This window comes from Rutilus rutilus (genome assembly GCF_951802725.1).
Source record: "Rutilus rutilus genome assembly, chromosome: 17".
NCBI lineage: Eukaryota > Metazoa > Chordata > Actinopteri > Cypriniformes > Leuciscidae > Rutilus > Rutilus rutilus.
This window is the reverse complement of record NC_140230.1, coordinates 11307607-11323629: the sequence shown is the minus strand read 5'-3', so window position 1 is coordinate 11323629 and position 16023 is coordinate 11307607.

Below are 16023 nucleotides of genomic sequence, written 5' to 3'. Positions count from 1 at the left end.
GGGAAATACAGACAACGTAAAGACAGTGAGTAGATACTGGCAATTTAGCGGTAAAATATACAATTCTCTTTCTGCCCACAGCACATTAGGTCAAAAAGCTTGTAATATTATTTGAAAATCCCCCTTTTAATGGGTTACTTTGTTTGCTTGGTCAGCTGGATATGTTTATGCCTGGTCCTAATGGGGCACTTTACAGCAACCTGAGAATGAACGAAAGAGCTCTGTGGTGATCAGTGCTTATGGAGATCCCTTTATTGGAAAGTACGGACCGCATGAGAGACATACTGACACTGACATTACATTAACTCTCTGCTAGAACAGGATCCATTTTCAAAACAGAACCATACTTTGCAGTGTGATTTATGTTGAGTAATGAATCCTTCAAAAAAAAAAAAAAAAAAAATGTAGCACCAGTCTTGCCGCCAGGTAGAGGCTCACTGAACCAGAGGCTTGACACAGGGGTTAGAAAGCTGCACCAGTCAGGCTGCCAGGCAGTTAAGAGTGAGTGGCCATGGAACTCGGGATACAGGGCAGGAACACACAGAAGAACATACAAGACGAGACTCAAGACAAAGACAGACAAGATACAGCAACAATTAAGAGAACCAAAATTAAACTGAAAAGATCAATGACTTGAGAAACAAAAAGTAGAGACATAAATATAACAAAAGCAAACTAAGGAGAAAGAAGGTTAAAAAAAAAAACCCAAAAACTAGGAACTAAGATAAAAAAAACTGGAATTGCAAAAAAAAGCAAGACTTCCAGTAGATGGGGAAAATAAGAACTGAAAATAACTAAAAATAAAATTCTAAAACAAAAGAGAACTCAAACTAGATTATAAAGCACAAGAGCTAAATCTAAGCAAAACAGATGCAGAGAAAAACAAAATAGCAACAAGAATACTCTGATACTGGGAATTAGATACAAAAAACTAGAGTAAGCGCTAAAATGATTTCAAGAGCACAAGCCAGAAAACACCACAAAGTGCAAACACAAATAACCAGCAAAGACATCCCATACAAAAATTTTATATATGGCCATATATGTACTTATATTTTAAATAGCATGACATATATCTATACATATATTTGACTTATCTGAGAACACAATATATGCCTGCAACATATATGAACATTTATGTGTCCAAACATGTGAAGAAAATATTTGAGTTCATCCATATATGATACCATATATCTGCATATATTACAGTATAGTATTGGTTTCTCGCATATATGGACAACATTAAGTATAAATATGTGACATACATATTTGTTTTCCACATATTTAATAAATGTATGTAAACATACATGCATGTGATACTGATGCATTTTTAAAGCTGTGGCATATGGTTATGGTACTTTGTGGATGTATTTGTCAAAAATGACAAAGAAAACACTGCATTATTGTATTAAAAATACTATATTTGGTATTCACACAATACAGACACAAAATATCCAACTATAGGCATTTAATTACAAGGCATTCAGTTATAAGATATAAAACAGTACATTTTAAAAATTGGCGTTTGAATGTATACATATATGCGTCTTACATATATTTCACATTTATGTGCATATACGGGAAAATATATGGCACTTACATGAAAACGGCCATTTTTGCTATATTTTGAAATATGTTTCATATATGTCTATGTGTTTTACATATATGAATTTTGCATATATTCTCATAAAGGCAGCAGACATACATGGGCACTGACATTATATATGTAATTTACATATATTACATTTCTGTATGAAATAGGATAAGGAGAACAAGGAGCAGGTCTTGTTAGTTGCACCATACTGGACTAGTTACACAGTGTCGCACCTTGTGACAGCCCCTCCCTGGTGGATTCCTCTGAGGAAGGGAACCAGACTGGGAACCATATCGCACCCACTTCTGGAACTCTTGAACCTCCACATGTGGTCTCTGGACCAGACGCGCAGAACTTAAGAGATCTATCCCCAGCAGTGGTAGACACTATCACTTAAGCGAGAGCGTGCAAGGCGTGCTTACACTATTGAAGTGGAACCTGTTCGTTTAGTGGTGTTCTTCTCGCCGAGAAAACCACTGTAAGTGTCCGATCAGAACTGTGCTTTCCTTCCTGCAAGAAGGGTTGGACTGTCTCCCTCAACCCTAAAAGTGTATGTTGACGCTATCGCTGCACATCACAATGCAGTAGATGGTAAGTAACTGAGAAAACACGACCTGATCATCAAGCTCCTCAGAGGCGCGAGGTGGCAGAATCCTCCCCACCCTCACCTTGCACCCTCTTGGGACCTCACCTTGGTCTTGTCAGTCTTGCAGAGAGCGCCCGTCGAGCATGGTGTGTATTAACAAGCATTTAAACAAACATTATATTTACAAACTTTGCTTTTTTATTGCAGTTAAATACATTTCTTTGAATTTAATTTCACTTTAATTCAAGCTCCATTCAAATTTGAATTGTGTCACAGTTGGTTGCAGAGTAGTTGAGGCAGGTACAGTCACTTTATTTAGAAATACACCTAAACAAAAAACACCCAGAAGCACAGGAGAATACAGGGACACAGGAGAAACACAACAAACTAAAAATAAATGAGAATGGACAAAGAACACCTCAAACTGAGGGCTATATTTTCATAGAGTAACTAAATGGCTAAACAAGGAATGGGTGAATCAAATTAATCAAACAGTAAGTTACCACGACAACAAAGGAAAACATACCAACATAACCAAGACAACCAAGGAAACACTGGAAATAATGAGAAGCAAACTAAAACAACAACCGAACATTTTCAAACTACAGTTTGGTGTCCCTTTTGCTAATTGTGGTCTAAATTGATTTTTTTATTCAAATTTAAAACTTTAACTGGAATTTTAAAAAGATTTTCAATTAAATTCAAAATCAAATTCTCAAAAGTTTTGAACTACCAACAATGCAAAGCTTGTAATAAGTTAATTGCACTTTTTCAACCAGTTTTCTTACTGTTTAAGAAAAAAAAAATTCAAGAAAATTTAAATTTTATCCAGATTAAAGGTACGTAGAATTTTGTATCAAAATATATATATATATAAAAAAAAACACTTGCACAGTGTTATATATTTCTTTCAATTGTGTACTTACATTATCCTAAATGTTTCCAAGAATTTGTAAATTCAGAGAAATTCACAATTTTAAATAGTGCCCGTCCCTTGTCACTTGTCGCCTGTCGATGACGTAATATCTGCGTTATCCCTGGTTTCCACTTGTCCTGCCATAGTAACCATGGCGACAGACGTGGACAACTGCGTAACGTCTAGCGGAACGTTGTTGTTGTTTCGTTCAAACATTATGGACCATGGCAAACAGACTTTAGGACAAAAGGAGAAATAAAACGAGGATCAATATCGGCGTGGCGTTTTCGAGATGCCGAGAGCTCCGCGTCCGTGACAAACCTCGACTTGACATTGAGCTTCACGAGTCACGACTTGACAGAGACGCCACTCTTGTATGTACTTTATTAGACAGGTGAGCAAATGTACATAAAACAAATCAATGTTATATAGCTCAAGTTGATGAAATGTTAGAATATGATCAGTATGTTTTTCTAATGTTGATCTAGCAGTTGCTAGTCTCATACAGCCAACAAACTAACATATAGAATAACATTATAACTTTCAACACACTCAAATGCAGTTTAGTTTGATAGTGTAGACCAAGTGAAACAGTGCTGCATTACCTCACAATTTTAACTAGTTACATAAACTGACCCGTTTATTAACTCAGCACTTGCGTGTATAGTTCGGTATATATTCCTTTATATCTGCGGGAGTCACGTGTGGCGCTGATATCTGTCTCTCATTAGCAATCGTGACCTGCTTCATTCCACAGTCATGTTAAAAAACATCAATGTATTCACTCATCCATAAACATTATTTCCCATAAACTTTATTAGATCAATCGGCATGATAAGTTCCATGATTCCGCTTATTCACTGCGTCATCAATCTACGCTTTCGTTATTGTAAGAAGTTAGCGACCCCTAGCGCGAAAAATGAATAAAATAGATGTTAAATAGATGCTTCAACTTTCTTGTGACAGATCGATAGACCTTTAAAATGGATCTAACAGCAGTGGAGATTCTCCTCCTCTCCCAGGGGGATCTGTACCTTGAGGCCCACACACAGAGGTATTTGGATTTGGTAACTTTGGTCCATTATGACGACACCAGCCTCTGTGTGTTTTTCCGGGCAGGTCTCAACGCAGAGACCAGAGCACGCCTGGAGATGGGTCTCGGGGGAGCTCCTAGGACTAGAGTGGGTGCTTGTCCACAATGGATCCCCTTTTACCATCGCGGAGGGAACCAGCATGCCAGCCATCATGCCTGCGACCAGAACAGTCTCCGGGTGATCAAGATTAACCCTCTGGGGTCTGAGGTGTTTTCTGGGCCCTGGAGGTGTAGGAAACTCAGAAGCGAAGACCAGGAGACTTGGTTGTATCTTCAGCAGGATTCTTTATTGAGAACACGAGCTGTCGGTAGCTGCCGTCATCAAGTCTAACTAAGGCAGTGTACATTGTAGTTTATATACATTTAGAAGGCAGTGCTTAGAAATGGAGACAAAGCACCTGGGTGATGACCTTAAACAAAGCATGCAAATGAAGTATCCAGGTTTAGGAACCCGCCCTAGACTCTAGAGTGTTACCCATCCTAATCCAATCAGCATAACTATTCAACGACTGAGACAGGGGCTCCAAGAGCCATTAAAGACAAAGGGTGAGAGTCTCAGTAATCTGACTCATTTAACTTACAATAGAGAGAACAGGACTGGCAGGAATCTTGCTGGAAACGTTGCTTAACAGCTTATATCATCATCATAACCTTAAATGCTAAATTCAATGTACTCTACCTTAGTTTTTCATGTTATGTTATGTAAGGACATAAAATCAGCAGATCTTATACAGATACAGAAATTTGTAACTCCACAAGGTGTTCCGGCATGCTCTGACATTTGTGCTTATTTCTGTTACTTCATGGCTAAAGTCTGATTACACTGTATTCAGCACAAACTCTGCTACAATAATATATCAGCAGCATGTATGTAAAAGTTTGTAGTTTTGAAATAATGACGTTTATGCATGGTTTGTGAAAAAACTAAAAAGAATTGTCACTGAAATAAGGTCATAAAACCCATACTGATTCTTTCTTCACAAGACTTTTGACAATTGTATCACGTAGCCTAGAATATTTGCTCCAAAACTATGTGGAAATCATCCTGCCTACTCATTCAGATAAAACAATATTTTGATTTAAAATTTGTAAGACATGTTTTGTGTAAGAAAGCTTTATGAATATCATGAATGAATATTAATGTGTCTCACACCTGAGATAGACAAAGAGAGAACCTGTGAGAGAACCAGAACAAAGAATTAGGAGAGATTTAAAAAGGAATAGCTTTTTGATTGTTTGGATGTATTTACAACACAGCATAATCCAAAGATACACAACAAAGGACAAAAAAAAAAAAAAGCACATTATTGAACACACTGATCTAAAGACAGAGACTTGAACAGTCACACACCTTTGTGCCATTCCTGAAACTACATACCTGTCATTTCCAAGGTTTTGAATTTTCATTTTACCATGTTCATGTTCAGAGACTCATGTGAATGTTTAAGTCTGCAGGACTCATCAGTGGCATCTGGTCCATGTAAAAAAAAAAAAACAACTAGGGAAGAAATTTTAGATTTTTCTGGTCAAAATGGTGATTTAAAATGTAAAAAAAAAAAAAAAAATATATATATATAATGAACACCAGATTTGTTGTGCCTTGTAGGCATATACTTGTAGGGCTGCATAAAATATGATCTTTAGATCTGGTTTCCTGTTATGTGATCTGTCTGTATTTCTAGGTTTTTTATTTCATCCCTTTCACCTGTTGTCTTGTTAATTACTCGTTAGTCTTGTCAGCTGTATCTCGTTTTCCTGATCTGTTCTGTGTATTTAAGCCCTGTGTTTCAGAATTTTCCTTGTCTGTCGATGTTGTGTTTTAGTAGGCAGTTCTGTTCCTGTTTTTTGATCCTGTTTGTGAGATTTGAGTTGGTTTAATAAACATTACTGCAATTAGAACCTGCATCCTCTCTGCTTCAACCTGTTTGTGACAATAAGTAGGTTGTGCTCATAAAAATGTTGGTAACTTAAACTTCCAAATGAATCAGACGATATCTATAAGCTCACTATAATATCACATTATTTACACTGTGCTCATTTTAATTTCTGCCTAATTCATTTCACGTTACATCTGTAAATCTTTTACGTTTACTATTATTACTTGACCAAGCTCTGCAAAAGTGTAGTGTTCAGACCCAGATCGTACTGGATAATAATTGTATTTGTTCATAAAATATTTTGAATTCCCTCTGTTGAGGTTCATCTGTCCTCCACTGCAGTTCTAAGAAAATATGGGCATCCTCGCCACCCTGACGCCTCACACATCTAGCCAGAGCTGCCTGAGAAGATTAAGAACACCTTAACACTGACTGGAGATGAAGACAGCCAAACTGAATTAGATTGTTCTCTTCGTCATAGGGTGTGCTGAAACATGTATTTTTAGCTGCTGGAAGTGCGATTTGACACTCCATTAGCCTGAAGAAGCCGGAAAGTCAGTTCTTCGCAATTGGATTAGGATAGAGAAGGGAGGGAAAACAGGCATATTAAAGCCTTTCTCACTATGCTATAACATTGTTTGCAGTTCTTGGGTTCACTGCCATGTACACAGGCCTTGCATCTATAAATACCCTTGCTTGTCAGTGGTGTTTAATATCAATAATGTGATCCACCACGTTGACAGCATGGTTTACTGCAGATTATTGTGTTGCTGTTTGTATGACTGAATTAATGACATTAAGATCCACTTCATCCCTTTTCCAATTTTTTTTTTCTATATTTATTTTTTTGTAAAAAAAAAAAAAAAAAAAAAGTTTGTTGATTTGGTGGGTATGTATTTTATGTTTATATGTACTTTACAGTGTAAAAAAAAAAAAAACCTTTCAAAAATGCTAACACTGTAAAGTGCATATACACTAATTGGTTGGATTCTTTACATTATTTAATGTACAGTCTAGGTCAACATTCATTTAAAATATACTATATTCTTCATCTTTATTTTCTGTGAAAACACCACTGGCTACCACATTAACTTTTGTAAACGTATAGAAATTTTATATATGATATTATTTGTATAATTATTCTAAGTAATTATAATTATTTTTGTTTAAAAATAAAATAATATAAATATATATATGGTAACACTTTATTTTAAGGTGTCATTGTTACAGTGTAATTATATATTTAAGTACTGAGTAATATTAACCAACAACATGTACTTACAATAGGGTTAGGGTAGGATTTGGATGAGGGTTAGTTGCATGTAATTATGCATAATTTACTGTTAATACTATGGTAATAACTTCTATTCGCAATCATTCAAATTCATGTTCAGTGTAAAACTCTCCAACTGTGTATACAGTCTCCTTTACAAATTATGTATAATGAGTGTGATGGTAGACAGAATAAATGTGTTCCTTTAATTCTATTAATATATCATACAACCACTGAAATATATAATAGCACTTGATTCAATTCTCATCTCAGTGAAACTCAATACCGGCTTACCGCCATTAGATAAGGAGCCCGGAGTCGATGCAAAGTTTAAGTGTGAGGAAATATGAACGATTAACTCATTCATCATAATATCCCTGATGTTTTGATAGTTGAAGTGTTTAGAAGACTTCTTAATAACATTTATCCCCTAATAAGGCTAAAATAACACTTATCCCTAGATAAACATTGGTCATTTGAATCAATTAAGTGGTGAATAGCAATAATAATCAAGAATGAATGACCACAATTAGGATCTACACAAAGATTATTCTCAATTAATTATTAAGAAACATTAAAGGGTTAAATTCTGTCAGCAATTACTCACCCTCATGTTGTTCCCTCAGACTTTTGTTCATTGTGGGCCTCTGAGTGAGTTCACGTAGTGTAACAGCGCAGCGCTTCTGGGTTGTACGTCAGAACGTAGGCTCACTATTGGCCAGCATCACACGCATCACACACATCACCAGCGTTGGCCAATTGTGAGCCTACGTTCTGACTATTTTAAACATTGTCTTTACTAACTTTCTGGGCCGGCAAGTTTCAATAACATAGAAGCCTATGGAAGAGTGATCCAGCTCTCAGATTTAATCAAAAATATCTTAATTTGTGTTCCGAAGATGAACGAAAGTCTTACGGGGTTGGAACAACATGAGGGTGAGTAATTACTGACAAAATTTTGGGTGAACTAACCCTTTAATGCTGCAGCTGTACCACTGATAATGTATTCCTTTAACTGTACAGTCAATAAATATTGTGTTTTGTTGATACATCTGTATTAGTTACTCTATCAAATGCTTTCAGAACACATTAATGCTTCCATTTGGCATCTGAAAAAAATAGAGTTTGGGATGTGTGATATTCCTCTATAAGCAATTAGTAGAGCAAGCGCTCTTATGCTTTACAGCTGACAGACACTGGCCACAAAAAGAAATACTGCTCTTTTTACATCCACAGCAGTTAATCAAATAGCACAGATTCAGGAAGTGAGGACAACATTTATGTAACTGTACACAAATCATTCCTTATATGTCTAAAGAGTTATCATGTCATGTTTGTGGTGAACTGTACATCTTCATTACCCAGAGTGCATTTCCTCAAACTCTTTAACAATTAAGGACAGAAGGAATCTAAGTGTGCTGGGACATCCCTGCATGGGATATTTGAAAAAAGGCATTTGAATGAGTGGCATACGATATCCTGTCATATTCTAGAGACATAATGTGAGAGGACCAGACGCTTTAACAAACAAGCCAATGGACACATTTATTCTAAAATTTCAGATGCCATTTATATAAAGGGATGATCAACAGAATGAATGTTACATTTTTGGTATGCACTTTGCACAGACTTCCCATCTGCTAATTGTGCTTTCTGTGTCCATACTTCAAGTGTGACATCACAATTGGACACTTGTCCTTTTTTATAGACTGGGAGATGAATAGTCTTTCTGGAGACCCTCAAAGTCAAAAAGTAGATTTCAAAATGCCATTTACACAATTGAACATTTGTGTGTAATGTGTGTGATTCACTATAATCATCTGCCAGGGATGCTGTCTGGCCACCCAACTTTGGAAAGTGTTGCATGCAACTACCATTAGGCTAATTTGGTGCATTAAAAGGAAAATAATAATAATTCAGTTAACAATTCATCATATATCTGTGTAACATGTGAATATATCCTCTACTCTCCTCCAATATGATACATTTAAGGATAGTTACACCCAAAATAGAATTTTGCCATCATTTACGCACCTCTATGTTGTTGTTCCAAACCTGCAAAAAAACATGAGAATTTTTTTTTTCACATTATCTTCTCGTGTTCCACAGAAGACAGACAGTCAAACAGGTTTAAAATGAAGACGTGTGAGTGGAATCCAGAGGGTTGTTGTTTGAATTGCTTTGGTAAAAAATTTTTATATGGAAAGCTTAGGCCAAAATAGTCGATCTCCGAATGCAATGTAACAGGGAGGAGATGGAAAGCTCCTAAAGCTTAGTTCCATATAAATTCACAGATAATTTGTTGTTTTGTCGTTAGTGAAAATCGATATTGTAGTCACCTTGAGGAAACATTTGATTCATTCATTGCTATAGGAGAGGAAGAATTTTCTAAACTTGTTAAATCATCTAAATCGACAACATGTCTGTTAGACCCTATACCGACTAAGCTATTGAAAGAGATGCTTCCAGAGGTCACAGATCCTTTTAACTGCTTGTTTAAAAAAAAGCAACTTGATCCTACAGAATTAGTCAATTACAGGCCTGCGAGGATTTTCAGTCACGATTTAGACCGTACCATACTACTGAGACAGCTCTCATTAGAGTCACAAATTATTTGCTCTTATCATCCGATTGTGGTTGTATAAGTGTTACTCGATCTTAGTGCTGCATTTGATACTATTGACCACAAAATTATTTTAAATATTCGAAAATTATGTTGGCATTAGTGGAATTGCTAGACTGGGTAAACCCAGCCCGATCTGCCGGCGATTTGATTTCGCCCTGCAGCTCTGGCTGGAAACCTGTAAATATATCTATATACAAATTTGCGGGAATCAATCACAAACTGGCTTATCCACCTGGCGCGCTATTGGAGGGTTTAATCCAATCCAATTCCTTTTAACCTCTCGACGATGCTCAATGGCTTCTTTTTAGCAAACAAATCACTTGAGTGAGTGTAAATACCACTAAATTTCATGGTTTTTTTTTACACAACCTGCAAAAATCGCTCGACTCCATTGCTGCTTCCGCAAACCGCTGATCAACACATTCAGTTACTCCTTCCTTCTGGAGTTTTCGCGTTGATCTGCAAAGTACGTCACCAGGATCGTTGGTCTGATTGGTTGAAGGACTATCCAATTGCAATACAGAGTCCTTTGAACTATGCCCGTTGATTACACCTCTTGTGCAGTAGAAAATACATAGCAGACTCCCCAGACCAATGTTTAATCTTAAAAGATTGAGCTTGGTCTGGTGATAGCCAGACTATGGAATTGCATTAGCATGGTTTAAATCATACTTATCTGACCGTTATCGGTTTGTAGCAGTAAATGAAGAGATGTCTTATCAATCTAAAGTTCAGTATGGTGTACCACAAGGCTCAGTGCTAGGACCTTTGCTGTTCACTCTGTACATGCTACCCTTAGGAGATGTCATTAGGAAGCATGGCATTAGTTTTCACTGTTATGCTGTAGATACTCAGCTCTATATTTCTTCACACCCTGACAAAATTAACGGAATGCATAGCTGATATAAAAAAAACCTGGATGACTAGTAATTTCCTACTACTTAATTCTGGAAAAAACAAACAAAAAAAACAGAGATTCTAATTATTGGACAAAAAACGTCCTCACGTAATAACCTAGAATACTGTCTAACACTTGATGGCTGCTCTGTCAAGTCTTCGTTGTCGGTTAGGAAACTGGGTGTGCTCTTTGATACCAATCTTTCATTTGAAAGTAATGTGTCTAGTATCTGTAAAACCGCATTTTCCGCATCTTAAAAATATATCTAAATTATGTCATATGCTCTCAATGACAAATGCAGAACAATTAGTTAATGCGTTCATGACATCAAGGCTAGATTATTGTAATCCTATTATGGGTGGTTGCCCTGCACCCTTAATAAACAAACTACAGCTGGTCCAAAACGCAGCTAACATTGTCTGGGAAGCAGACACACTCTGTCGGTTCAAATCTAGACTAAAAACACATCTCTTTGACCTAGCATACACATGACACATTATAGACCTCTATAATTCAATGTTAGGCTGCATAGATTAAGTCAGCTGGAACCGGGAACACTTCCCATAAATCCTGATGTACTTGTTACATCATAAGAAGGATGGCATCTACGCTAATATTAGTCTCTCTGTTTATCCCGAGGTTTACCGCAGTCCGCTGGATCCAGACCATATCCAGATCTGATGAAGGACCTGCGCCTGGACACGACGACAACGCAGTCCTTGTTTCTCCCCTGTGAGGGCCTCCTTCCCTTCCCTTTACCTCTGTACAGATAAAGCGATAAATAATTCTTTATTATAAATTTTTAAGGCCAGACAAGTAGTTTGTTGAGGGTTGGTTTGTAAAGAAGGACTACACGCCTGCGCACCTATATATTCAAACGCGCATAACTATAGACTAAACACGTGATGCACATGTGCACGCCGTCGGCATTTTCGCGAGTTTGCGCGAATTTCGCAGAGAAAACCTTTTTTTTTCTACATTTTTCAAGGCTTGCATTCTTGAGCCACCAGGAACTGTTTTGTGTGGATGAGCGGGCCAGGGCACGTTGAGTGTTTTGTGTTAGAACGGTGTCGTGTTAGCGGCCCCTAAGTTAATAACTAATGATCTTTGCAATTGAAGTGAATCAATCAATCAATCAATCAAAACTAACTTTAGCTGGACAATAACTTTATTATAGAGCTGCTGTAATGCTAAAACAATCTCTGTTACTGTAATTTCCTATTATCACTGTAAAGCTTCTTTGAAACAATCTATATTGTTAAAAGCGCCATATAAATGAGGGTGACTTGACTTGACATATTTGTGTCACGGTTCATAAATTCATTGCTTCCTTCTTGTCTCGTGTAACTGTTGTTCTGTGTGTGTGTGTGTGTGTGAGTGGGCGTGGCACTCATTCCGGATGATCAGCGATCCAGCTGATCTCATTCAACACTCCAGCTGCAGCTCATTCAACCACCTATAAAACCTCACCGCACTTTTCTCTCATTGTCAGATCGTTGGTTGATGTCTCCCGTGTGTGATCCCAGTTTGTCGACGTTCCTGTTTCATGTTCCCGTTCCTGTTCCTCGTTCCTCGGATTTCGTCTTCACCTGGGTTTCACGGTTTCAGCACTTCACCACGGACATCTCGCTGACCATCCAGTCCTTGTGTCACCAGCTCCTCACTCATCACCGGATCTTCACGTTCATCTTACCAATAAACTGAGTTTACTTGCACTATTGCTTCTGTCGTTTGTTCGCCATGACAATTTGAGGTCTAAATGACTACATTCTCGCCTACAAAAACTCTTAAAACTACATTTTGTGACAATAATTCTTTTTTTTTTATAGTGGATTTGCTTGACAGTCGCTGCAAGCGGAGTGATGCGGTCAGAGTTCGGTTACTGGGTGAATATCGCACGGCTGGAAAAGGCTTTCAGCCAATCAGATTCAAGAACTAGAAAGATCTGTTGTATAATAACACATGTTATGAAACATATTCAACAACATATTTAACAAATCCAAAAACATAGCCTAGGCTTTGAATAAAATTAATTCATAAGTTTACTCAATTCATGTGTAAAATTCAAAACAACTGATCGAACAAGTTGTGCTGAAAGTCGAGTTCTTTGAGCAGGTATAAGGACTGATAACCGTGTTTAGTGAACCCAACGATAACCGCCCTCAATGTCCAATTCCTCAAAGCTGAGAGCGGGTCCTCATCCGGAGAGGAAGAAATCGCTGAGATAAAAATACAAAATACAGAATCCTAAATGTACAGTGTCAATTACATGTTTGGACCAGTACATGCTTGCCTAGTAGCGGCGTTTTGAAGAGGCCCAGCACAAGGTGTACTGCTAACAACTCAAGGCAGTTGATGTGCCAATGCAGTTGAGGCCCCGTCCACAGACCTGAAGCTGCATGCCTGTTGCACGTGGCCCCCCAGCCGGTGGCAGAGGCATCCGTGGTGACCACAACATGTGATGGCTGCTGCGACGGCTTATCGAGAGCGGAGGATACCGCAGGAGGTTGACCTCAGCGACGAGCGGACGGAGGGTCTGCGGCCGGCGGACGGGTGGAGGCAGCAGCGGTCTGCCAGGACAGGATGTGCCGGATGGCCTCCATCTGCTTCTGGGCAGCCGAGAACTGTTGGGCGAAGCTCTCGACTGGGTCCCCGAATAACCCAACCTGGGAGAGGGGGGAGTCCAGGAACCGATATTTATCGGTCTCCCTCATATCCGCCAGGTTGAGCCAAAGGTGGCGTTCCTGGACCCAGCACAATCGCCTGTCTGGTGGACATCGCCTGACCAACTGAATTTTCCTTAGTTGCCTAGAGGGCGAGGTTGGTTGCCGCATGGAGCTCCCGGAGGAGAACGATTCGTTCACGAACGTAACATCATTACTAGTGAGCTTCCATAATGTTTACGCATTAGGTCAGTAGGTGGAGAGTAGGCAGTCTTTTGTGCTGTTCAGACGTATTTGACCACATGAACGTTTTCACAACAAATGCAATCCGGTTAAATAAGTTTTCGACAACCTCTGGAAGTGGTCGAAAGTGGACAAGCTCAAAATGTTTTAGACCATGTTTACATCTGTATGTAGCGTCGTCCACTTGTGATCCGAACGACCAAAACACATCTTAATGCCAGGTGTAAACAGGGCCTTACTTATATGGCTAAAAAATATCAGGGAAAATATATATGTAACCTAGGCCTTTAAAACAGAAAGAACAAACATACACACACATTACTAGTGGTGGGCAATCTTATCACAAATCTTATTTCATGATATCAGTGATTTTATTTTATGATAACGATAGTATACATCACAAAATATATATTTTGTATTGTTTTATTTTTGTTATTAAAAATAAGAACAAAGATGCAAATAACAAATGCTAAGACAAATGCAGGGCTTTAAGTTTTTCAAGTACAGTAGGTCTATTTAACAGTAGCATTCAAGTAATTGAAAAATGTAATATTGGATTATAAGAAATAAAACACTAGTATTCATTAAATATACACTGATTGTTATTAAAGCTTCAAAAGTTATGATCCTTCAAGAGCAGTCAACTTTTGTTGTTTGATTAACATTAAGGACAGACAGCAGCAGGTATAATAGGCTGCTGTTAAGACCTTTTTTAATTCATTTCTTTTCGACACACTTCTAATTTCTCTTCAGACTGTTTATATTCACTTAAGACGAGCGATAACATGGTAACATTCAAAACTTTTCCACATGGTCCAAATTGACCCAGGAATGCAACAGGCATGTACAGTTTTAATGCAGTGCCATCTGGACACAAAAAGCAATTCTCCTTTGTCGGCCATGCGAAATGAACTGTGTATCCTGCACCAAGCAAATTTGGTAAGATGAATGTGGAATTCTAGACAATGTGTTATCCTCCAGGCCTCCCTAAGATAAATTGATGAATAAATTGGTGGTACTTAAATGTTAATTGAATAATTTGATTATGAGATTTGAGAGCTATGGTTTCAATTTTCAAAGAATAATATTTTAAGTTTAAAGCAGAACTTGGTAACTTTTTTAACTTAATAAAACTGTCTAGAAATCATTTGGATGGTTAAACAACCTGTTCTGGTGATATTGGTGACTTTCCCCGCTCCCCCCAGCGTTCCCAGGCGGAAAACCAACCTTGCAACTTGGGGACTACCGTCCCGGCAAGATAGAAATTGGAAGTCTCGTGAGAAGCGAGAACGAGAACGAGAACGAGCGCGAAACACGAATTGCTTTACGGCAATTCGACATAAACACACACGCATGTATGATGTATTACCAGATTACCCACCTCAGTAGACATAGCTCCACACGATACAGTTGGCTTGCTCCGATCAAAACAAACGCACACGAGCAGCGGTAGAGAGGGGGAGGAGGCCGCCGCAAGTGAGTTTTTTACGACCGTGTTGTGAAATATACGCCCCCCCCCCACAGCTGTAGGGGGAGCTCGTGGGGAAAACATGCGACAACAAAAGGGAAAATCAGCGAAGAAGTGACTAGAGTTCGCTAGAGTTGCCGAGTTCTCCTTTAAGTTGTCGAAGGGCTTTAGTGGACTCAGAATATAGTGCATTTAGGAAAAATATTTCAGGATTATAGTACTTTTATAGGACTTTTTTTGTTCTGTTTTTCGAGTATGACATCTCTTGTTTACAATAAAATAATACAAAAAAATTTACCCATTTAGAGTAACATCAACTGAGTGATATCAAATTAAACAGCATTCGACAGCATCTCTGTTTCATAACTATGATGATGACTGGACTGGAGTCAGTCAACATGTTTCGACAGCATCTCTGTTTCATAACAGAGATCATTAGCACTGTGTGACAGTTCTTCATACAGCCCATTTACTAGTCATTCAACACTTGATATAAACAGAGAATATATGCACACCTAATAAAACATTCATATGAGTGGCAAATACGCAAACACACCCAACAGCATATCCATACACATAAGCGACCACGCAACCAGTTGATGGATGGATGTTTTTAGTTTTTTGGTTTTCATGTGTCCTTGTTAGTCTTCTGTAATGTCTGTAAAGTTTTTTAAGGATAGTTAAAGATATTGAAATAAGAAAAAGTTTATATAAATAATAGGCTACATAGAAAGCTGTCTCTCTCTAGCTCTTTATTTTCATTTAACTTCATTTCATTCTTGCCAT